Source organism: Doryrhamphus excisus, chromosome 7, assembly GCF_030265055.1.
Source record: "Doryrhamphus excisus isolate RoL2022-K1 chromosome 7, RoL_Dexc_1.0, whole genome shotgun sequence".
Classification (NCBI taxonomy): domain Eukaryota; kingdom Metazoa; phylum Chordata; class Actinopteri; order Syngnathiformes; family Syngnathidae; genus Doryrhamphus; species Doryrhamphus excisus.
In genome coordinates, this window is record NC_080472.1 from 4,918,387 (window position 1) to 4,944,425 (window position 26,039).

General features: G+C 45.2%; 1 protein-coding gene across 7 annotated transcripts in view; it reads right to left on the reverse strand.

The window, feature by feature from the left end:
• Positions 1 to 26,039, reverse strand: part of znf536 (zinc finger protein 536) — a 290,819-nt gene that overhangs the window by 133,049 nt on the left and 131,731 nt on the right. For all 7 annotated transcript variants that reach the window (XM_058078806.1, XM_058078805.1, XM_058078810.1 and 4 more), the window contains one exon: positions 2,365 to 2,447. The gene's annotated coding sequence lies outside the window, so the exon portion shown is untranslated. The remainder of the gene's footprint in view (positions 1 to 2,364; positions 2,448 to 26,039) is intronic.

Here is a 26,039-nt window from a genome sequence, read left to right on the forward strand (position 1 = left end):
CCGAAGGAACCCAAATAGGCGTTGTGTTAATTAATATTTGATCCGCTTGAACTAAAAGTAGACTAAAGTTTCCACGTGCACGCTCATGTGACCCCCGCATGGCGGCGACAAGGTGAGTCAGACAGACCATAAAAGCGCCAAACAGCCTTGGCTTAGCATCCGCCCCTTGTCCCCGTCCCCCCACCCCCGCACAGCCTTTTTTATTATTTTATTTAGGGTTTTTTTCTGGCCACTATGAATAAATTGAGTCTGTCCGGACATGAAAATGTCAAATACCTAAAATACACCTAGGCTAAATAGCATATTAATTTTTAATGCCCGCTCATCCTATGCTGCTATTCTCATATCAGGCCTGTCTGCCAACAGCTGTTGCAGGCGCGCCCGCTCGGAATTTATCATCCATCTCCGCGAAGGAGGGAAGCGAATGGGGACGGTGGTGGTGGCGGGGGGAGTCGGGACGGGAGACATTGTTCCCGAGATCAGGAATAAGGGAGGGACACTTGCCACTTTTCACGGATGGCGGTGCGTATTTATATCACCCGCCACCTCGCCACGTCTTGATATACGAGTGGGATTCAATTACACTAATGCCAAACATAAATTGCACAACATTCGCCTTCCCGCGTGGACCCCGCCGCCATGGCCGCCGCCGCCGCCGCTGCGGCCGGCCGGCTTGACGGTGCTGGCGCATAAAAGGAGGAGCGCTGACATTGACGGCGGAGGTAGTGACATTGGCGCGGGGAGGCGGGATGACGCGGCGTGCCAGGGCGGGCGGCGAATGCCACCCGTGTGTGTTTTTAGGTGGCATGTGGCGGATGATTATCATAGATTATCACGATCCAGATTGTTACAAGTTGAGTGTGCGTACGTGCACTGTAGCCGCGCCACGGCGTGTGCGCTTAAAGACACAACGCCTTTGGGGATAAGTCTAACTGGCGAGTGAATGATGAACAGTTGGCGTGTGTGTGTGTGTGTGTGTGTGTTTACTTGTGTGTGTCGTCGTGTTCTTTATCCTCACACAGATACGACCATACCATCCAGCTCTAGCAACAAGCTCAAACAGTCTTCCTAACGTTAAGTACCAAGTACTTCATTGGGCCCGCAGGAAATACTATATACAGTAATGATATATCCTTTCGAAATACTAAATACTGCATATTCCAAAAATACAATCAAACGGGATTAGTTAGGCTAATGATGAACATAAATGACACAAAAAATGCAAATAGTAATATTCATTAAAAATAATATAATATGGGGGGAAAGGGAAAAAGGGAAAAAGGAAGAAAAGGGGGAAAATGGGAAAAAGGGGAAAAAGGGGGAAAATGGGAAAAAGGGGAAAAAGGGGAAAAAGGGGAAAAAGGGGAAAAAGGGGAAAAAGGAACAAAAAATACTATATGTATAAGACAAAAAAAGCCAAAAAAGGAAGAAAAGGAAAAAAGGCAAAAAAAAGAAAAAAGGGGAAAAAGGAAGAAAAGGGGAAAAAAGGGAAAAAAGGAACAAAAAAAATACTATATGTATAAGAAAAAAGAAAAAAGGAAAAAGGAAAAAAAAGAAAAAAGAAAGAAAAGGGAAAAAAGAAAGAAAACGGGAAAAAGGAACAAAAAACACTATATGTATAAGACAAAAAAAGCCAAAAAAGGAAGAAAAGGAAAAAGGCAAAAAAGGAAAAAAAGGAAAAAGGGGGGAAAAGGAAGAAAAGGGGAAAAAAGGAGAAAAGGAACAAAAAAAAATACTATATGTATAAGAAAAAGGAAAAAAGGAAAAAAAGAAAAAAGGAAAAAGGAAAAAAAAGAAAAAAGAAAGAAAAGGGAAAAAAGAAAGAAAACGGGAAAAAGGAACAAAAAATACTATATGTATAAGAAAAAGGAAAAAAGGGAAAAAAGGAAGAAAAGGAAGAAAAGGGAAAAAAGGGAAAAAAGGAAAAAAAAGGAAAAAAACAAAAAATACTATATGTATAAGAAAAAGGAAAAAAGGGAAAAAAGGAAGAAAAGGAAAAAAGGCAAAAAAGGGAAAAAAGAAAAAAAAAGGGGGAAAGGGAACAAAAAATATATGTATAGGAAAAAGGAAAAAACATGAAAAAGAAAAAAGAGGCAAAAAAAAAGGCAAAAAAAGAGGGGAAAAAGGCAAAAAGGGGGAAAAAGGCAAAAAAGGGGAAAAAAGGCAAAAAAAAAAGGGAAAAAAAGGGGAAAAAAGGAACAAAGAAATACTATATGTATATATAATAAGAATAATAATAACATAATAAATATATTACACTTTCCTCTAAAAGGTAAAAAGCACACTTGCACACAAATGTGTATCGACTGCTCTGGGATTGGTCAGGGACCGCCACTGGGAAAACCGGAAGAAGGCGGAGCCTACCTTAGCACACCAACAGCATACTGGAGTGAACCTTGGTGTCGTATCAAGCCGCCTCTGGCTGGCACTGCGGACGGGAACGCCACCTGAAGGAAGGAGGAAGTGAACCATGAGCAGAGGGCTGGCGGACCCCGAAGTCCAGACGAACCGCTGAATTTGGCGGGCGGCGCTTCAGAGGCGGAGGGAGCGATGCCGGAGAAAAAGGTTAAAGATGAAATCAAATCTGGCCCGATGCGGCGCCCGCAGGCACGTTTGGAAATCTATCCCATACCCCCCCGCCTCCCCCCTCTCCCGGGCAAGGCCACCGTTGACGGGAGGCGGGCGAGGAGCTAAATACTGCTCGCCACTCGGGGATCTTTCATTTTCACACGATCAATACCAGCTTATATTTATCAGCGCGCTCGCACCAGCTGCCACGTCTGACAAGCTGCACTTCATCCCGACGCTCCTCGGCCCTCCACGGGGCCTGATGGAGAGCACAGACCATGAAGGGGGATGCGGGGGGCAGAGACCCTGGACAGCCATTAACCTCCCAAATGTCAAACACGCAGAAATGATCCAGAAAGAAGGTTACGACGTGTCCAATGTGCTGAAATGTTTTCATCAAGGCGTCCTGTTGAACTGGTCAACTTGCTGGTGCGCTTTAGCCTTTTATATTGTCCATGTCCTTCATCCACCTAGCAACCATTCTGGTATCATCAGGCCGTATCCTTATTAAAACTAGCAACCATTCTGGTATCATCAGTCCATATCCTTATTAAAACTAGCAACCATTCTGTCTTTATTCAGCCCCCCGAAATACCAAACCATCACCAAACCCTTAACCAGCGTATTTCCAGGCTATGATCCACGTCATTCTAAAACGTGTCATGGAGAAGAAATAAATAAACATTTACAAATTGACTTCCCAAAAGTCACCGTTTTTTATCGACATGTGGCCCATTCCAAAAAGTACAGTTGATTAAAATAAAAATAAAAATAAAAAAGCAAAAATGGATTTTGAAGTAATTTGAAATTACAAAAAAATTATATTTTACATTTTATAATTTTTTCAATGTTTTTTTAGATTTAATATTTTTGATTTTATTTAAATATTTAATTCACCGTATTTGATGAACAAATGAAGCAACAAATAAAGCTATAATTTTTAAAAAACTCGGTTGGAAAATATTTATAACATTACTAAAATAAAGTATAAATATTATGGGAATAAATTCATAATCATGGGAAAAAGTTGAAAACATACTTTCCAAACATTTTTAAAATTAATATATGATAATAAAATCAAAATATTATGAGAAGAAAATATTTTAAAAATTATTTGTGAAGAAATAATTTAGGAAAGTAACGTGAAAAATAAGAAAATAAGCAAAGACTCATAAGAACAAAGCTGAGATGCAGTTTTTTCTTCTTTCCATGTGTTATTTTACAAAGTGTCAAAGTTGCATCCTTTCATTTTTCACTATGCGTCCCTGGGGGGGGGGGGCACATTTGGACACCCCCAAACTACCGCATAGTACACAGAACAACAGGCTGCATAACGAAACACATAAACCGTTGTTTGGCAACACAAACAACCAAACAACATCCACAACAAAGTTACATTTCACCGAGCTCCCGATCTCATTCCACATCCCAATATTTTACATATGAATATTTATTGTAAGTTCCAGGAGCAACCAAACTAGCAAAAGTTTGATTTATATTCCGGAAGACGCTAATTTAGATGGAATGAAACAGCAACATGGCCGCCTCCGTGTCTTCCAGGACGCAGTACAACCATGAAGCTACGAGATGTCGAAGGACCCTTGCAAGCCAAAAACCTGCTGGTGCTAATAATGTGTTTCCAACAGGAGGAGCAGGCGAGCGTGGGAGGACTTTAGGGGTTAAAAAGACTGTCTGTCTCATCATCTGCACAACAATATTTGCTGTGAGGCATTCTAAATAGATTATCGCTGGTCCATCTGTGTCATCATTGATTTATAAGGCATTAAGCTGCTCGGGGAGGAGAGTGGGGCGCGTTTAAAGGGGCTTCTCGTCGCCATCAGGGCCCGCTCGCCTCCCCTTTAACGCACGCAGGAAGTGAAAATAGGACGGGGGGGAAGAGGCAATCCAACATGTTCTGCATCTCTTTTTGTTTGGCCGTACAAAAGAGGCTGGGAGGAGGGGAGGAAGTACAGGAAAAAAAAAAAACCCCACAAAAAAAAAAAACATGCGCACAGCGAGAAACAAACACACACACACAGGAAGAAAAAAACAAGGGGCATGATTAACATATGAATGCTATATGCAAATGGTGGGGAGAGAGCAGATGTTGGTGCATTTAATTGACCTATATGTGAATTGGATCCAAACCTTTCAGTGCGCTCGCCGAGGCCCGCCGAGTGCAGTTTGGACGGTTTTTGGCGTTCTAGTGGCACTCCACGCGCCAGCGCCGCGACTTTGCCGCCATTTAAGCGCTGCCACCGCACCGGTCAAATTACAAATGAATTTCGCTCAAAAGTGGGGACAAAATATGGGAACCCCACCCAGCGCACCAGCGCCCCCTCTTATGGTTGCAAAGCGTTTCTATTGATGGATGTGACGCTAACCGTTTCGTACGGGAAACACCCGTCTGTCTGCTTGCCCCTGCCCTGGTCTGAGTCCCGTTCCCGCACCCCTTCTACACTCACACACACTTCCCCTCGTCAGCAGTCATCATACTGCTGCAATCTTCATATTTATATAAATATATAGACCCCAACAGTATTGTACACATAATAATATTTACAACATTATATTATATTTACAATATTATAATATACAATACCACATGCTTTTTAAACATTATTAGAGCCCTCTAGACATGACATAACACCCCTATAGTCACCTTTACACTTCAATTACCCAATACAGTAAACATAATAACAGAAAATAAGACATATTGGGCATAGACAACCTGTCAACCACATTCTACATATGCTTTTTAAACATTATTAGAGCCCTTGAGACACGATATAACACCCCTATAGTCACCTTTACACTTCAATTACTCAATAGAGTAGATATAATAAAAGAAAATAAGACATATTGGGTATAGACAACCTGTCTACCACATTCTACATATGCTTTTTAAACATTATTAGAGCGCTGTAGACATTATATAACACCCCTATAGTCACCTTTATATCTACTATATTGGGTAAAGGAAGTGTAATTAGAGAAAATAAGACATGTTGGACATAGACAACCTGTCTACCACATTCTACATATGCTTTTTAAACATTATTAGAGCCTTGAGACATGTATAACACCCCTATATTAACCTTTACACTTCAGTTACCCAATAGAGTAGACATAATAAGAGAAAATAAGACATATTAGGCATAGAAAAACTGTTTACAACCTTCTAAATATGGGTTTTAACATTATTAGAGCCCTCGAGACATGAAATAACACCCCTATATTGACCTTTACACTTCTGTTACCCAATAGAGTAGACATAATAAGAGAAAATAAGACATATTAGGCATAGAAAAACTGTTTACAAGCTTCTAAATATGGGTTTTAACATTACTAGAGCCCTCGAGACTTGAAATAACACCCCTATATTGACCTTTACACTTCTGTTACCCAATAGAGGAGACATAATGAGAAAATAACACATAATAGTCATAGAAAAACAGTTTACAAGCTTCTAAATATGGGTTTTAACATTATTAGAGCCCTGGAGACATGATATAACACCCCTATATTGACCTTTACACTTCTGTTACCCAATAGAGTAGACATAATAAGAGAAAATAAGACATATTAGGATTTGAAAAACTGTTTACAACCTTCTAAATATGGGATTTAACATTATTAGAGCCCTTGAGACATGATATAACACCCCTATATTGACCTTTACACTTCTGTTACCCAATAGAGTAGACATAATAAGAGAAAATAAGACATATTAGGCATAGAAAAACTGTTTACAAGCTTCTAAATATGGGTTTTAACATTATTAGAGCCCTCTAGACATGATATAACGCCCCTATATTGACCTTTACACTTCTGTTACCCAATAGAGTAGACATAATAAGAGAAAATAAGACATACTAGGCATAGAAAAACTGTTTACAAGCTTCTAAATATGGGTTTTAACATTACTAGAGCCCTCGAGACTTGAAATAACACCCCTATATTGACCTTTACACTTCTGTTACCCAATAGAGGAGACATAATGAGAAAATAACACATAATAGTCATAGAAAAACAGTTTACAAGCTTCTAAATATGGGTTTTAACATTATTAGAGCCCTGGAGACATGATATAACACCCCTATATTGACCTTTACACTTCTGTTACCCAATAGAGTAGACATAATAAGAGAAAATAAGACATATTAGGATTTGAAAAACTGTTTACAACCTTCTAAATATGGGATTTAACATTATTAGAGCCCTTGAGACATGATATAACACCCCTATATTGACCTTTACACTTCTGTTACCCAATAGAGTAGACATAATAAGAGAAAATAAGACATATTAGGCATAGAAAAACTGTTTACAAGCTTCTAAATATGGGTTTTAACATTATTAGAGCCCTCTAGACATGATATAACGCCCCTATATTGACCTTTACACTTCTGTTACCCAATAGAGTAGACATAATAAGAGAAAATAAGACATACTAGGCATAGAAAAACTGTTTACAACCTTCTAAATATTGGTTTTAACATTATTAGAGCCCTCGAGACATGATATAACACCCCTACATTGACCTTTGCACTTCTGTTACCCAATAGAGTAGATATAATAAGAGAAAATAAGACATATTGGTCATGGACAACCTGTCTACCACCTTGGACATACACTCTTTATTAACATTAATAGAGCAATAGACCAATATATTTATAGATATTGAATACATCCTGTATTAAACCACAATTTATGATTCCATATATTTGTGAAAAAGCCTGAGCGAGTGAGGCCGAGGGATGCCTGCAGCCTGCATCACACCTCCAGCTGTTTCTAATGTTTCCATTGTTGTGGAGTAAAAACAATGAAATATGAAATAAAAGAATCCATTCTGGTGGCCATCACTGATTCCCATGGAAAATAATGTAAATAAGACATCATGTTTCAGGGCCACCCCGAAAGCTTGGAATGGCAGCAATATGAGGACGCACCCGACAATAAACATACTGCTGTATCAGTACCGCCCCCCCGCCCCCACCCCCACATGTCCATCATAAGCTAACATGATGATCGGCGAATGCAAAGAAAGGATGAAGGTCACACTGCCGTTAAAAACACAGACGGTATTTTCACTCTACCGAGTCCTGCCCCCCCCCCAACACACACATTCTTGGCAGTGTCATTAAATTGTATTAAATTGCCTTTTGTCCGGGGGGCAAGGACCCCCCCATGTATGATAATACATTAAGGCCTCAGTGTAGCAGCCGCTCAGCTGAGACATCTCACCAACAAGACGCACTCACTGTGTGTGTGTGTGTGTGTGTGTTTGTGTGTTTGTGTGTTAAAGAAGTAGATGCTGTCAGGGCTGGGGGGGGACGGGCGTGGGGGGGTACAGACAGAAGACAGCGAGCTAGCGAGCGAGAGGCGCATGTGGGCTCCCTAACAAGTGTGACACACACTAATAGAAACATACCTCATAAATTACAAGCTTTCACGCGGCTGCCAAGCTGACATTTTGTGTGCGCGCACACGCGGGACGATTTTTATATCGGCGGGCGGGAGGTGGCGGTGGAGGGAGGGAGGGAGGGGGGGACCGAATTGCATCACACGGCGATGCCAGAGCATTAGCATAAAAATTAACACTTAAATACGGGTTTATTGTCAAGCCCCGGTCACGGCGGCCACGGCGGCCATGACGGCAGCCTGCCTCACAACAATCAATTCCTCTTAGAAATCTGATTAGATTCCCTGACGCTTATTATCCCAGGCATGTCCGCCTGACCCCTCCCCCACACTCGCTTGTTTATAAAAGTCTTGTTTTCCACCAAGAAGACGAGTAGGCTCCGTTTGTTAGCATTTCTGTTGTCAAGTTAAAGGGGTTCCATCCTGATCCTTCCAGGGGCCAAGTGGTACAAAACTACCTTAACTAGACTAAAGGGAACCTGTGATGCTTTTCCCACTTGTCTGAGTTATAAATGTACTTGGAATGTCGTATTCCCGTATTAAAGCACGCCAAAGTTTCATAGAATGAGGTTTGCTCATTTGGAAGTAAGCCCCAAAAGAAGTTCGGGATGTCTCTGAACGCTCGGATTCAGAGAGTTTTTCCTAACAACGGCTTCCTGTGACATCACAGTGAGCCTTGTGAGACCTCCTTATATGGGCGGGTGCACCCCAATACAAAGGGTCCCCTTTAAGACCAAACACGGGTATCTGAAAGGGTGGGGCCCAGTGCATGGATTGAAGAAGAAACCAAAAAGAAGTCAGGTTGATTGGTTCTTTTGAGTTTTTCCCAACACCGGCTTCCTGAGTTTGATTCCTGTGATAACCAAACCAAGGCAGAACATAAAGTAGGAATCCCAACACGCCAACGTTTCAGAGAATGAGGTTTGTTCATTTGGAAGTAAGCCCCAAAAGAAGTTCGGGATGTCTCTGAACGCTCGGATTCAGAGAGTTTTTCCTAACACCGGCTTCCTGTGACATCACAGTGAGCCTTGTGAGACTTCCTAATATGGGCGGGTGCAACTGTAGAAACTGAGTGGGACCAATGTCCCACTTATGTGGGTTATTGCATGGGGCTGCTCTACAGGAGTCCACACCCCAATACAAAGGGTCCCCTTTAAGACCAAACACTGGTATCTGAAAGGGTGGGGCCGAGTGCACGGATTGAAGAAGAAACCAAAAAAAAGCCAGGTTGATTGGTTCTTTTGACAGTTGGACCCCAACCAGAGACCACCGGTAAGACCGGTTGTTCTGGTCCAAAGAAGAGTTTGAATCCCGTGATAACCAAACCAAGGCAGAACACGAACTAGGAATCCCAACATCTACCAAGGGCGGACCCACTTTCGGAGGCGCCTTCGGGCAGGTCGTCTTCCTAGACGGGAAAGGCTGATGCCTCTGGATTGGTGGATAGCTAATATTTACATGCGCTAGCTGCTAGCGTTTTCCATTGTCTGACAGCTGATTGGTCTTTGGACCAGACTGCCTCAGGGTCAAGACCCGGGTACGTGTGCACTGGCTTTCCATAACCTCTGGAACCAAGTACGAAGTGTACTTACTGAGTGTACTGAGGAAAGTACTCAATTTTAGGCGCTTTTTGAGTAAGGCAAACAACATCCAACTTGTGCAGGCCCCCCTCCCTCAGTGTATAAACACACTGTCCCTTCAGGGAGGGGGGGCTGCAATGTAGAGTAAATAAAAGCCGTTACGCCACCGTGCACGAGCGTTAAATCACAGCATTCAGTCGACAAAGCGTCCGATTTGCCCGGCTTTCATTTCTAATCTCAACATCTCCTTCAACAATCGCAGCGTCCGTCCCCTCAAGAGCGCCGTCATGGTGTAAACACCGAAGAGCGTCCATCTCCGTCTCCCCCCGCTCCTGGGGCGGCGGCGCTGGAGTATTTGTCAATAACGCTGGCGAGCACGTTGGGTGGCTCAGCCCAGACGCTGTGCTGTTTAGACAAACGCCGCTTCATCGCATCCAGATGTTTGAGGGGGGGACACCGTCACCGCTCTGCTGGTGTATACACCCTCCCCCAACCAGGTGACCCCGGAGGGGGCGACATGCGACGAGGATGTCGGAGGGCGGTGCCACCGGGTGTTTAAGCAGAGCGGCCGTCAAATGTTGTGATGTTGTAACATCGATCCCGCGCTATATGTACTTCAACTGGCCACCCCGCCCCCGCCCCCGCCCCCGCCCCACCCCCCTCCCCGCTTGTATTCTTATGTTAACACACTGACAGCAACCACCGGTGGGGCCACCCAGCAGCAAAGAGCAGGAACTTGAAGTCCACGCTTCAGCAAAAATAATCCATTAGTCCGCCTTGTGAGGGTGGAGGGGGGCATGGGGGGGTATCAGTGTGCCTTTAAAGCATATTACTTTCAGACAAGACTTTGAAGAATAATAAACGGGGTGCTTAACGGGGCTGTTTTCCCTCGCCGGGTGCACGGCGGAGGCGGGAGCGGCATCCGTAAAAGAATGGTTCCAAAGTAGCGTCTTTGTTGACGGGCGCTCTCGAACGCACCCTTTGTGTTTATGTCTCTTGTCCTGCACGCCGTGTTTGCTCTCCAAACATCACATGCGAGGTGGACGCCTCTTCTTCTTCTTTTGTTTAAATCCCCAAGAATGGGGGGGGGTTGAAGGAGTCATATTTTATCCCGGTGGTTTATTTTAACGGGCGCTTGTAATTAACGCAGCATGTCGTCTATCTGGCAACCGTGCGTGCCGAGGCCTTTAGTTAAACAAGTTTATTGTGAAATGTTTGCCTTCTCAGCGCTGGGCCGGGCCCACACACAGAATATTATTTCATACTTCAAGGCCAGGGCGGCGAAAAGGGAGGGGGGGCGGGGGGGCAGGCTGTTTGGAAGACTCGGAGCGCTTATTGTTTTTGATTACAATGAAACTCTTTTTAAAGTAGATCAACGCTGACGTCTGAAGGTGTTTACACCGGCGTTCCAGCTTTTGCGTTCCTGGGATGGGGGCGGCCTGGCGGTACGGCCGCCCCCCAAACAAACGGGGGGGAAAAAAAGCTCTCTCGCTTTTCGCTGTTGTTGTTGTTTTCCGGACGCTTTGGTGAAAAGTGAAAGCCGACACGTGCGGCCGTTGCTCGCTGGCGGCAAACCTTAGCGGTCACACCGACGGCTAATTGATGCACTTTAGCACTTTAGCTCGCTTTAACCTCAACGGTGCCGCCTTTGCCGGGTTCCTTTCCAAAACGAAATAAATGAGCAAAATGGAATGAAATGAAAACAAACAGACACGGCTAAACACGTAGCTAGCAAAGCGCCATCAATCCCGCTTGACTCGACTGTACCATTTCAACCTTTTCAATATTTCATCACCGCTCAACAATCACCACACACACACACACACACACAGATGGCACTTCATGTGTATGCATGTGTGTGTGTGTGTGTGTGTGTGTCGTGTTGGTCTTGCGTCCAGACTGCAGCCAGCTTTGACCTTGGACTCGGCCATATTCATTACATCATTAAGTTACCTCTTCATTAACTTTTCATTGTTTATGGGGGCGGGGGCGGCGGCGGCGAAGAGGGGGGGCGAGGGGGTGGGGGGGCGTGGGTGGGCATCTGGACCCTGTTGTGTTCCTTCCTGGAGGCTTCTACTACTGTGGCCGGGCTAACAACTGTAGTATTGTAGCATCAGCTTATCACAACATATTGCACTGGAAACATGAGCGAGGGATGCTAACGTGCTAGTCCCAACATGCTAACAGAGGCTACGAGGCTGCTAAGGTGTACAGAAGAGATGCTACTATAATGCTAACAGGCAGATGAATGCTGTTGACACACATGAAACACAGGCTAACCCACAGACGACTGAGGCTAACATCATAAAAAAATAAAAAATAATAATAATGGCGGCACGGCGGTCGAGTGGTTAGCGCACAGACCTCACAGCTAGGAGACCAGGGTTCAATTCCACCCTCGGCCATCTCTGTGTGGAGTTTGCATGTTCTCCCCGTGCATGCGTGGGTTTTCTCCGGGTACTCCGGTTTCTTCCCACATTCCAAAAACATGCTAGGTTAATTGGCCACTCCAAATTGTCCATAGGTATGAATGTGAGTGTGAATGGTTGTTTGTCTATATGTACCATGTGATTGGCTGGCGACCAGTCCTATACTGCACGCTATCGCTTGTGTTTTCTACCGCTAACGTCAGCGCTACCCGACGGCGTACGCCTTAGCCACATTTCGGATTGACAGCAATCACCCCGATCTTCCCGACGTGGAGCGTCTTATGCTTCCTATTTTGCTCAAATGAAACTGCGAGCGTGTGACAAAGGTGAGATGGCACCTTTTTTTTAATGCGGAAACACTGGAAATAGAATCCAACTCGTCATCTGACATTAATATTCCTAACCGCTTTACCAAGTACATTGTACCACCATTGTACATCGTACCACCATTGTACATCGTACCACCATTGTACATCGTACCAAGTACTGGGAGACGCAGGATAAACATCTCCTTGACAAGGATAATAAAGTCACAAGTTTACTTATTAATACACACTTACAAATGCACAACTCGATCAGGACATTTAGCGTTAATGGTGCATTCTGCTATCATGCTATGTGTTATCAGTTAACATTGCTAGCATGCTAACTTTAGCATAGTATCATTTTTTTGCCATTTTTATGAGTGTTAACATATGCAGGCACTTAGCACTTTATCGATCACTTATCACTTATACTTTATATATATATATATAATTGCTAACATTTTAAGTGTTAGCATGCTAATGTTAGCATTTTAGCATTGTAGCATCATGCTTGATTTCGCATGTTAACACTGCCAACATGCTAACATTAGAAACTTGTACATGTAACCACTAAGTGTTGGCAATTTAGCACTAGCATGATAACATTAGCATAGTATCATTTTTTCGCCATTTTTATGAGTGTTAACATATGTAGGCACTGAGCACTTTAATACATACATATATATATACACACACACGTTACTATATTGATGACAACATGCATAGTATCCTTTTTAGCCCATTTTATATTTTATCAGATAAATAGTGATAGTTATGCTAAGTGTTAGCATGCTAATGTTAGCATTTTAGCATTGTTATTGCCATCATGCTAGATTTTGCATGTTAACACTGCCAACATGCTAACCTTAGAAACTTGTACATGTAACCACTTAGTGCTTATCATGTTAAGTGTTTAATTTTTAGCACTAGCATGCTAACATTAGCATAGTAGCATTTTTCTCAAGCATTAGCATACGCAGACATTTATCAACATACAACGTGTTATATGCTAACATCACCATGCTAGCATGCTAATGTTAGCAGAGTAGCATTTTAGTTGTTGCCATCAGTAGAAAATTATATGCGCAAGTGCTATCATGCTAGCTATCATTCATACAATAATTTTATATTGTCTCGTCATATTACTCGTCATATTACTCGTCATATTCGTTCAGCATTTCGACGTTTGTGTCTTTCCACCTCGTTTCAGTTTATTCTTCAGCTCCTAAGCATTCACACGCAACATTGCCATCATTCAGTTCCCACTGCTGTCATGTAGCAAAGTGAGGACATCGAAATAGTCGGAAGGGGTCTCGGTACAGCCTGCCAAGTGGAGCACTATAAAACCCATGAACGACCTCCACCAAGGCCAAACAATCGTGGTGCATTCGGAAACACCAACGTTTGACTTCCAGGTTGAGGCTATGTGCGGGGAAGGTAAGCAAAAGGGAGTCAAACACTGACACTTTCTTATTTCTGTCATGTTGATGCAGTAGGAGGCAGAACGTCAAAAGATCAGGGTGCAATTAGCGAGGCCGACGCGTTAAGGCGGGGGGGGGGGCGTCTCGAGAGGCGTTAATAAAACAACTTTAAAGATGCTGAGCAGGACATTTATGCAAATGTCCATAAAAAGAAAAAGCAATGTGTAATCAAATTGGGGCAAGGCAGATAAAGTACGTTTTCTCCGTGGGTGTTCTTTCAACAAGCGGGCCGCCACAATGCGGGAATTTGCATTTTCCGCTTTGCCGCTCCTCCGCCGTCTGACGAGAGCATAAGAAGCGCGTAGACGCCGGGCCAAATAACTGTGTATTTGTTGTGACTGATTGACGCAGCTTCCTTTCAAACGTAAACCCCTGAAAGCACCTTCACGCTTATTTGGAAACATACACAGGGAACAGGGGTGTCCAAAGGGTGGCCCGGGGGCAGGACGCTGTCTCCATACCATACAATACAATGGGACGGCGTCTGCGTGAAAGGAGACCTGTCCCATCCGGGTTGGTTGGGGCGTCTTTACCGACATTAAAGACTTTGGTTAACTCGCTAGCTAATTCGCTAGCAAAGACTTATTTTTAACCCGACCGCTTGCTCCCAAAGACGTATTTACACGACACAAAATCACACAAATGACCTTCACAATACGTTTCCGTCATCCACCAATTACATGAGAAGTGGTTAACTTCTTTTTACACTTTTTCAATAGTGGTTAAGTTATTTTTGGCAACACTTCAAACAAGGTTTTATGATGTAACATAATATTTTTTTCACACTTGGTAGTAACGCTAACATTTGATACGATGGTGCTGCTTCATTTTTTAAACCGATTTATGAATTTGTGTTTATTGTTTTTTGCAATGTTTTTTATAATTTGATTTTTTATCTAATTGCGTATTATTAATAATATAATTAAATAATAAAAATAATTTTATTTAATTATATTATTTTTTTCCTGTTTACTTTATTTTATATATTTTTTCCTCTATTTTTTCTATTTATTCTATTTTTATTATTTATTAATTTTATTTTTATTATTGCTCTTTTATTTTTATTATTGCTCTTATCCAGTCAATAGAAGGGAAGAAGATGGTGAGCGTGTCAGGATGACTTCCTGTATAGAAAAGGATGCACTGTATGTTTGCATGTGCTGCGATGGGGGTGTGGGTAGGGGGGGGTTAATGCACGGGGTCACGTGGTCCCGGGCGGGCGTGACGCACACAAACGCCATCGCAGCTGGACTGTGAACGTGTCAGCAAGCCTGCCAGACGTCTGACAAAAGACGCGGGCGGAGTCGACGGCAACGCGGGTATGATGGTGTCGTCATCAGAGACACGGGCCGCCATCACGCAGCAGCTCCTGTGTGTGGGGGGGACGGGCGGGGGAGCGGGGGTACCTGGTCGCCCCGGGGATGGTGTGTCACATAAGCTCCATCACAAGGCTGCTTTATTGGGCCTGGCATGGGTCAGACCCCTACTGTCATCTTCAAATATGGCCGCCACCTGCTCACACACCCAGTGACACACACGCGTCCATGTGCACACACACACACACACACACACACACACACAGCGCCACACATGGCCGCTAAAGAATTCATCTGGTGTTTTGTGGTTAATTGCAACAAAAACACAAAAATGTGCACGTTGACTTCCCAGGACCCCCGAGAAGGAGGCTAATTTCTAACAGCTTCTTCTCACATCATCTTTTTTAGGATTTATTGGATCCTCGCATCGCCTCCTCACACATTCACAAATATTGTTTGCAGACGCGTTTTGGCTGGGGGGGGGGGGGGGGGGGGGGGGGGGCAAAGTGTGCGTTGATGCCACCCTGCCTTCACATTCCTCATGTCTGCCCCAGACCGCCGTGCCAGACCCACGCACTTGCAATATCACTGATTCAGGTCGTGCCACCTTCTGACCCCCTAAGCCCCATCCTCACCCTAACCCCCCCCATGCTAACCCCGAACCCCCATCCTCACCCCGAACCCCCATCCTCACCCCGAACCCACCCCCATCCTCACCCCCTGGGTTCATACGTGGCCTATTAGACATTATAAAGCTTTCCATCACCCAAAATATGATAATATGATAAAGAAAAATGGAAACCAATAAAATGAAAAAAATTCAAAAATACAGAATAGCGTTTTCATGATGACCAAAAAATAAACTAAATGAATTAAAATGAATTAAAATGAATTAAATTAATTAAAATGAATTAAAATGAAGTAAAATGAAGTAAAATAAATTAAAATAAATTAAAATGAAGTAAAATAAGGTAAAATGAAGTAAAATAAACTAAAATGACGTAAAATAAACTAAAATGAAGTAAAATGAAGTAAAATAAACTAAAATGAAGTAAATTGAAGTCAAACGAAGTAAAATTAAAATGAAGTAAAATGAAGTAAAATGAATTAAAATGAAGTCAAATAAACTAAAATGAAGTAAAATAAACTAAAATGAAGTAAAATGAAGTCAAATAAACTAAAATGAAGTCAAATGAAGTCAAACGAAGTAAAATGAATTAAAATGAAGTAAAATGAATTAAAATGAAGTCAAACAAATTAAAACGAAGTAAAATGAATTAAAATGAAGTAAAATTAATTAAAATGAAATAAAATAAACTAAAATGAAGTCAAATGAAGTAAAATTAATTAAAATGAAGTAAAATGAAGTAAAATTAATTAAAATTAATTAAAATGAAGTAAAATGAAGTAAAATAAACTAAAATGAAGTAAAATGAATTAAAATGAAGTAAAATTAGGTAAAATAAACAAAAATGAAGTAAACTGAAGTAAAATGCTTCCATGATGGCCACAGACTGACCCTGGAACAGATCTTCCCATCAGAAAGGTTTCCCAGTCCAACCCACTCGGACGTCCACAGGCACAACGAATTGTGTTTGAGCTTCGAGGTTCCAGTGCACCACCATCATCTTCATCATCATCATCATCATCATCATCGCCATCACGCTATCACGATTACGAGTGTTCAAATTAGCCACGCCATAAGATTTGCCACAGTCAAGCCAGAGAAAATCATCTCTTTTCCCTCCCCAACCATGAGAATCGTTGACAGCCTGCGCGTGCACGTGTGCGTGCATGTGTGAGTTCCCTGATGGAGATAAGTCTGAGTGGTTAGGAGGGAACAGATGTCAGCTGGTGTCGGCTGCCAGGAAGACTGAACAAAGCCAATCAACGTCGCCTTCCTGTCCAAACGCACGGCGGAGGGAGACCTGCGTCGAGACGCAATTTGTGGCGTTAACTCGCGGCGTGCCACCGTGCCAGCGCACACACATGCACACACACACACGCACACACACACACACACCACCATCATGAGAATAAAGGATGATAGGAACGATTGCGGAGGGAAGTGACAAAATGGCGTCTGTAATATGATCTGCTAGATGAGCCTTCATCATTGACGAGCGCTGGCAGGCAGCCTCCTCTTCCTCCTCTGTTGGTCAACACCACACACGGTGACTGCTCTCTTTTTGGCACCCCACTAAGCCACTTCATTAGGTACACGCTCAACAACAGACCGCTGATTGACAGCTAGGACTGACCTCTCCATGAATGTTTATATTTTTGATAATATTTGACATTTATAGTTCATACTCTAGTCAGGGGAACCGAATCAAATGTTTCATTTCCTTTCATTTTTCTTGAAATAAAAATAAAAAACAATAACTATTATCAATAACAATAACGAATCTTCCACTTATCACAACATCCAAAGCTGGACCATCCAAAACCAGAACCAGAACCACATTAGCTTTGTAGTCCCAGCTGGGCACCGGACTACAAAAGGGACTACAAAGGGGCATGGGGCCCACTCGGGCGGGCGGCACAAAAGGGAAGCTTCTGGTACCGAGCCCGGATGAGTCCAGATGACAAGGAAGACAAAAAAGAAAACAAACGAGCTGTGAAGTTTCTGTTTCTTCCAACATGTTTCAGCAGACGAGTCGTTCATGAAACGCTCGGGGAAAACGAACATGTTTGTTGAGCTTTCACACGCATCTTGTGACCTTTGAACGCTTCTTCTCTACGTTCTTCTCCATGCTACTTTTACTGGGGTACCTTGGTACGGTAGCGTATGATGCTCTTCTACCTGGCTCTTGTCCCAGACTCTTGTCCCAGACTCTTGTCCCAGACTCTTGTCCCAGACTCTTGTCCCAGACTCTTGTACCAGACTCCTGTACCAGACTCCTGTACCAGACTCCTGTACCAGACTCCTGTACCAGACTCCTGTACCAGACTCCTGTACCAGACTCTTGTACCAGACTCTTGTACCAGACTCCTGTCCCAGACTCCTGTCCCAGACTCCTGTCCCAGACTCCTGTCCCAGACTCTTGAACAAGACTCTTGAACCAGACTCTTGAACCAGACTCTTGTACCTGACTCTTGTACCTGACTCTTGTACCAGACCCTTGTACCAGACCCTTGTACCCGACTCTTGTACCCGACTCTTGTACCCGACTCTTGTACCCGACTCTTCTACCCGACTCTTCTACATCACTTTTCTTCTGCGCTACTTTCTTGTGTCATTCTGAAGATGACTTTAGCACTCGTGTACATGAGTGCCAGTCCAAGAATGACCAAGCAAAAAGCGCGTTGTCACGGTGACGACCTCTAATGAAAGGTCAACAAAGCAGCATTGCCCCTGACCTCTGTGTGACATTGGTTCAAGGTCACAAGCATCCTTTTGATGCACCTTGACCTTTGACCTAGTAGTTGCAAGCATAGCGTGTGGAGGGTCACGTAGGCAAAGAGGAGAATAAAACAAAGGGGGTGGGGGGGAAGGGGGTGCAGGGGGTGTGGGGGGGGGCATGACTAACAGAGAGACCTTTGATTTCTGCAAATAGTCGAGTGCAACAACGCCGTCCTTGTCGGAGGTAATAAACTTTTCCACGCCATAAAGATCTCCGCACGCTAAAGCGCATCTGAAGCCATTTCAGCACGACAATGTGAGAGCATGGGGGGGGGGGGGGGCAGGCAATGGGGGGGGGGGGGGGTTATTTCCTGTTGGTTTGTTTACCCCTCCATTGTCCCACCACTTTCACAGCAGCCTAGCCGTCTAATGATGCATTTAGCGCTAGCATTAAGCGGCGCAGCGAGGAGGGGGGACGGGGGTAGGGGTTGGAGGGGGGCAGAGGCAAGGGGGGGGGGCGCTTAGAGAGAGCGTCCCATTGACAATGTGCAACTGGTTACAATGGTAAAAAGGTGTGCGTCATCCTCAGCCGCCCACCGCCTGCACAAAGCATCCTCACATCAACGCAGGGCGAGAGCGGCGAGGGACACCGCCGGGGGGAGTCGGGGGGGGCAAAGATGGATGACAATGTTTGCATGCGATACGTAAATAATGACTAAAAAGACAGAGAAAGGTAAAAAAAAGGAGGCAGGAGAGGAAACGAGCCGAGCGGGCGTTCGTGTCTCGTAATGAGATGCGCCTTTTAGCCACCGGCGTTCGCTCGCTACGCCTCCTTTCCTGCGGCGGGCGCCCATTAGAGCGCACTTGAACCCGCCACAACAAAGAGTTCACAGAGATGGCCGCCGTAATTGTACGTCTTTAGTCACGCAAACACAGCCAATGGCCTGAGAACGCCCGCTTAGCTAGTGACATCATTTAGCCTCATGGGCAGCTCGCCGCCGCCGCCGCCCTCCGACGCTCGCAAGGTCAATATGTGATGGACGCGCCGACCCGCCCGCCCTCCTTTTTACACTCTATTCAGCCTATTCATTATATTATATTATATTATATTATATTATATTATATTATATTATATTATTATTTCAATTAAAATTGATTTCAGAAGTGATGAAATCATGCTAGAAATAACAATATAAGATTTAAATATTAGAATATTCTCACTCGGTTGAATATTACATTTCAAACTAGAAATATTTGATTTCAATAAATTAGCTTTCAAATTTTAGGAAAAAATATTTTTCAAATATAAAAAAAATATAGAAATTTGAAAACAAATTTCATTCAATAAATTAGCTTTTGATATTTAAAAAAAATTATTTTATTTATATTTGAATGTTAAAAGCACCAAAAATATTATGACATCATAAAAAAAATGTAAATTCATATTTAACATTTAATAAAATATGAATCACGATGATGTAGAATATATGAAATAATAGATATTAATGATATAATATCAAATAATCCCAAGGATGTTTGATGGTTTGAGCATGGCTAAAGTCAGACACCATTTCCTTGCCAACACTGCCTATACACAGTTTGACCCTGGAACGGACTATTTCTGTTCACTAGACGTGTGTTTGGTAGTCACATGGATGATGATGATGATGAAGGAAGTGTGTCAAAGGTGTGTGTGTGTGTGTGTGCACGTGCGTGCGCATGAGCATGAGAGGTTCTTCTCAAGCAGGGATGTCAACACTTGAAAAATCAATCACCATCTGGGCTCATTTGGTTCTGAGTGGGGGGGGGGGGGGGGGTGGGGGTGGGGGGGTCTGGTAACCCACACGCCGCACGTGCACCCCTTCCCCATGGAAGCCACGGCGAGGTGCCCCCCTCTCGTCTTTCTATTTTTAAGCGAGTTCCTCATCCTCGCTGCCATCCAGGCAGGTGCGCCCCCCTGGCACGCTTAGCCGAGGGAGCGGGGGTGTCTCCAAAGCCGGTGCGCCCCCACCCCTGCCCCCGCCCCTCGGGCTATGTGAACGGACCGCGTCAGGAGAGTAGCGCAAAAGCAAACACGGACAAGAGCAAAGAAAAGCAACGCGTCTTCGCCCTCAGGTCAGCGAGTTTACCTCCTCCTCGCCTTCCTCGCCTTCCGCCCTAGCCCCGCCCCCGCCCCAACTCACAGCAGGCCTTCTCGTACGGGAAGAGCGGCGGTTTTATGCAAACAGGTCCACGCACAAAGAGGCCGAACGAGCGAGTGAGCGAGTGAGGTGATTTTTGCCGCGGCGCTGCCTCCTTTCAGTCGCACAGCTGTGTGAGAAATGTGTGCTGAGGCAGCACAATCGTTTAATAGTCGACAAACAGCCGGCTAAGCCGCCGTCCAACCTTCCATTCCGCTCCGACGTGACCTACTTAACTGCGGTGGGAATGTTTGCACTGGGGGGGCGTGGCGGGGAGGGCGGCTGATCGCGAAAAGGTAACCTTCAAAGGCATGGGGGTGCAGCTGATTGGTCCGCTTCTGTTCAAGGCCTCCCGTTTCAACCTGTGACTGGCAGGTGAGCGACCATCACTACGACCATCTCTACCATGACATCACCACCACTACGACCACCACGACCATCATCACCATGACCACGACTACGACTATCACCACCACCACGACCATCACCACCACCATGACCATCACCACCACTACAACCATCACCACCATGACATCACCACGACTACGACTATCACCACCACCACGACCATCACCACCACCATGACCATCACCACCACTACGACCACCACCACCATGACCATCACCACCACTACAACCATCACCACCATGACATCACCACCACTACGACCATCACCACCACTACGACCATCACCACCACCATGACCATCACCACCACCATGACCATCACCTCCATAACCACCATGACCATCACCTCCATGACCACGACTACGACTATCACCACCACCACGACCATCACCACCACCATGACCTTCACCACCACTACAACCATCACCACCATGACATCACCACCACTACGACCATCACCACCACGACCACCATGACCATCACCACCACTACGACCACCACCACCATGACCATCACCACCACTACAACCATCACCACCATGACATCACCACCACTACGACCATCACCACCACTACGACCATCACCACCACCATGACCATCACCACCACCATGACCATCACCTCCATAACCACCATGACCATCACCTCCATGACCATCACCACCACCATGACCTTCACCACCACCATGACCTTCACCACCACCATGACCTTCACCACCACCATGACCTTCACCACCACCATGACCATCGCCACCACTGCGACCATCACCACCACCATGACCATCACCACCACCATGACCACCATGACCATCACCACCACTACCACCATCACCACCACTACGACCATCACCACCACCATGACCACCATGACCATCACCACCTGCATCCTGCTGGACATTAGCCACTGCCACTGCCACTTTTTACTTTTTTATTTTTATTTTTAATTTTTAGCAGTAATTGTAAGTATTAATTTCAAACAATCCATATTATGTTCTTACTAGTAATTTAATCATTGTAATTAAATTAAATATTAATTAATATATGAATAATTGCATTATTATTTTCATTTATTATATTTTCAAATACTCTAAATTCTATTATTATTATTTTGTTGTTTGAAATGTATTAATTATTGTTTTTATGACATATAATAATAAATCAATGGTCGTAAAATAATATCCCAACATGAAAATATACTATGACTAATGAATGCCTGGTAAAAATAATAATCATTCCTAGCGTTGGCAAACATGCTAGCGGTGTCGTCTTTAATGTGGATGGCGTGTTCCCACCGAGTCAAGGTCATTTCAAAGACCGCCTTTAATTGGAGCTTCCTGTTGGAATACTTCATCATGAAATTGTGAATAATTCATATTATTAGAAAAGAATCCACGGCAGGACGACGTGAAGGGAAGAAGCGTTCCCGGAGATATTTCCTTGATGGCTCCGAGTCCGGCAATAGTTTCCACTTTAATAAGGTGTCACCTGATTGCCGCTAACAACGAAAATAAAAGCTCACACGCCTTCACGCTAATGAGCAGGCGCCAAAATAAGAGCTCACGTCCGCGCTCGGCTTTAATTAAAACATATTCACCGGCCGCTTCATTAGGTACACCGTCTCATTAGATCCCAGATGTGATCCTTGCAAAGACAATCATGCTAAGTCGGGATTGGTGGAAGCGCCTTTCATCATCATCATCATCACCGACATTTGTTCAACAACAAAACGGGACCACACCACCATGATCAGTCATGGAACATCTACCCACCCTGATATCACTCCTAGTGGAACATCTACCCACCCTGATGTCGCTCCTAGCGGAACATCTACCCACCCTGATGTCGCTCCTAGCGGAACATCTACCCACCCTGATGTCGCTCCTAGCGGAACATCTACCCACCCTGATGTTGCCCCTAGCGGAACATCTACCCACCCTGATGTCGCTCCTTCTGGAACATCTACCCACCCTGATGTCGCTCCTAGCGGAACATCTACCCACCCTGATGTTGCCCCTAGCGGAACATCTACCCACCCTGATATCACTCGTAGTGGAACATCTACCCACCCTGATGTCGCCCCTAGCGGAACATCTACCCACCCTGATGTCGTCCCTAGCGGAACATCTACCCACCCTGATGTCGCCCCTAGCGGAACATCTACCCACCCTGATGTCGCCCCTAGCGGAACATCTACCCACCCTGATGTCGCCCCTAGCGGAACATCCACCCACCCTGATATCGCTCCTTCTGGAACATCTAACCACCCTGATATCGCTCCTAGCGGAACATCTACCCACCCTGATGTCGCTCCTAGCGGAACATCTACCCACCTTGATGTCGCTCCTAGCGGAACATCTACCCACCTTGATGTCGCTCCCAGCGGAACATCTACCCACCTTGATGTCGCTCCCAGCGGAACATCTACCCACCTTGATGTCGCTCCCAGCGGAACATCTACCCACCCTGATGTCGCTCCTAGCGGAACATCTACCCACCCTGATGTCGCTCCTAGCGGAACATCTACCCACCCTGATGTCGCTCCTACCGGAACATCTACCCACCTTGATGTCGCTCCTAGCGGAACATCTACCCACCCTGATGTCGCTCCTAGCGGAACATCTACCCACCCTGATGTCGCTCCTACCGGAACATCTACCCACCCTGATGTCGCTCCTACCGGAACATCTACCCACCCTGATGTCGCTCCTAGCGGAACATCTACCCACCCTGATGTCGCTCCTACCGGAACATCTACCCACCCTGATATCGCTCCTAGCGGAACATCTGCACAGCCTGATATCACTCATAGTGGAACATCTACCCACCCTGATATCACTCCTAGTGGAACATCTATCCAGTAACCCACAGTAACCCCACTAAACTTAAATCCTCTAGTTTTCCTTTCTTGCATCCCAAGATCCCAACGTTCTGTCAAACACCAAAAGTTGTGTTTTCCTGAAGAGAAAGTCCCGGCGTTGATGGCGGTAAAGAGTGGATGCACGTGAACGCCTCCTCTCACACGTCTCGGCTTTTAAATCTTGCGGCTAACACGAAGTGAAGGTGCAAAGAGGATAACGACATGCAAAAACATTACGGAGGGCCGCTGAATTAAAAGCTCATTACACTTCGTTTGCAGCATAAATGGACACACTCGCAAGTCTTCCCGTATTTAACACAAATGAACACACACACATGGGGGGCTGGGGGGGCGGGCGTGCCGGGGAGGCAGGCGTCCCCATCATGTACGTCTCCGTGAGACAGGAAGCAGCCAAAGCCGGCCGGAGTTTGCTGGCGACAACAACAACCAGCCACATCTCCGACGGTCGTTATTTTTGGGCATGATCAAAAACGGCGAGGAGACGTATTTTAAGAAAAAGGCACGACGGCGAGCAGAAAAGAGAAGCTCTCAGCCCCCCCGCTGGCTCTCGGCGACATGCGACATAAATAAGCCTTATGAATCACGCTCGCACCCCACCGCGTCCCAAACAAGATCCGGTTCACATTTAGCCACGATGCTAATGAGCGCCAGCAAAGACAACATGTTTGCCGGGGCAAAAACTTCACCCGCAATCTGGCAACTTTGTCAAGCCTGGACACGGGAATCGGCAAACTCGTGGGGGGTGGAGGGGGGTTGACGGCGTAAACAAGCAATCAGCCATTTGGATCGACGGCTACGCTAACGGGACAGAAAGTAGCCGACAGTCGAAGAAACAGAAAGTTGCCATTTTGAAGTCAGCTGCTTCCTTTTAATTGTATTTTGCTAGCGAACTTCCTGAAGCCCCAAATAAATATCATCTGCACGAATGATGGCGGCGTCAAAACAAACAGGAAGCTTGGATGATCCTGTAGATTTTAGTGACGATGCCGTCGTCCTGATGTTCTCAAAATCAATCCATGCCGACCGATCCCCAAAATTCCTCCCACTGGTGGGCGGCAATCAAACATGTCCCCTATTTCCTCACTCCTTTGTTGACATCGGATGATCATCCATCATCGTCTTCTCACAGCTCCAGATGATGCTCGACAGTCCGCCCATGTTGTCAATGAAAGGGTCAACTATGTGCAATGTGTCGGAACATTAAAGTTTATAGGGGCCGGGGGAGGGGGGCAGGGGGGCCCAGCTCTTGATCAATGAGAGGTAGGACAAGTCATTAGTTGCTCCTGCATCTTCATTCGTCATCTTAGCATGACAAGTGTATGCTTCCTGCTTTGTGGGAACCCTTCAGGGACGGTACTCTTTGTACTCGGTGCAAAGTGTCTGAATGCGTCCCCCTGCACGGCCCACCCCGGGTCCCGGTGCCTTGTTTACTTTGACAGCGGTGTCGGCATGTGATGATGATCTCTCAACGTTTAGAAACCAAAATGGCTGCTGATTATGTCGAGGTCCTTATGTCGAGGCCAGCCACTCTCAATTCTACCACTTGGGTCCGGTACAGCGGCCCCCGTGTCCTGGTGGCCAGCCAATGGCAAGGCACATCGAGACCAACAGTCTCGCATTCACACCTATGGACCGTTTAGAGTCTCCAAACAACCTAGCGTGGTATAACTTCTGGAATGTGGTAGGAAGCCGGAATACCCGGAGAACCCCCCCCCCCCCCCCACCCGGGGAGAACATGCCACCCTGCTCACCCCCGTGCGTCCCAGGGTTGGGTGGTATGGATGTGGAAAAGGACACTTGGGGATGAATCGGCTCTCCAGAATGATGTTCCGTGTTGAGATGTGACTCAAGTGGGAGCGTTTGTATCGGGAATCGGGATCCATTGAGGGAACGTCCTTTGTGCGACTTAAATGCGTGTCCACAAAAGGCGGGCGCTCTCAGCCACTCTGTTAAGTGTACCCCTGTTGGCGGGGCCCGTGGGTGGGTTCCTATTCTTCCGGCTCCTTTGGAGCCTTAGCGGCAGCGGCCATTGAACCGAGAGCACGACGATGAAAATTCATCAGGATTAAAATGACCTCACACGCAAAATTAAAGTTGCAAGCAGGCACAATGAGAGGCTGTATCTTT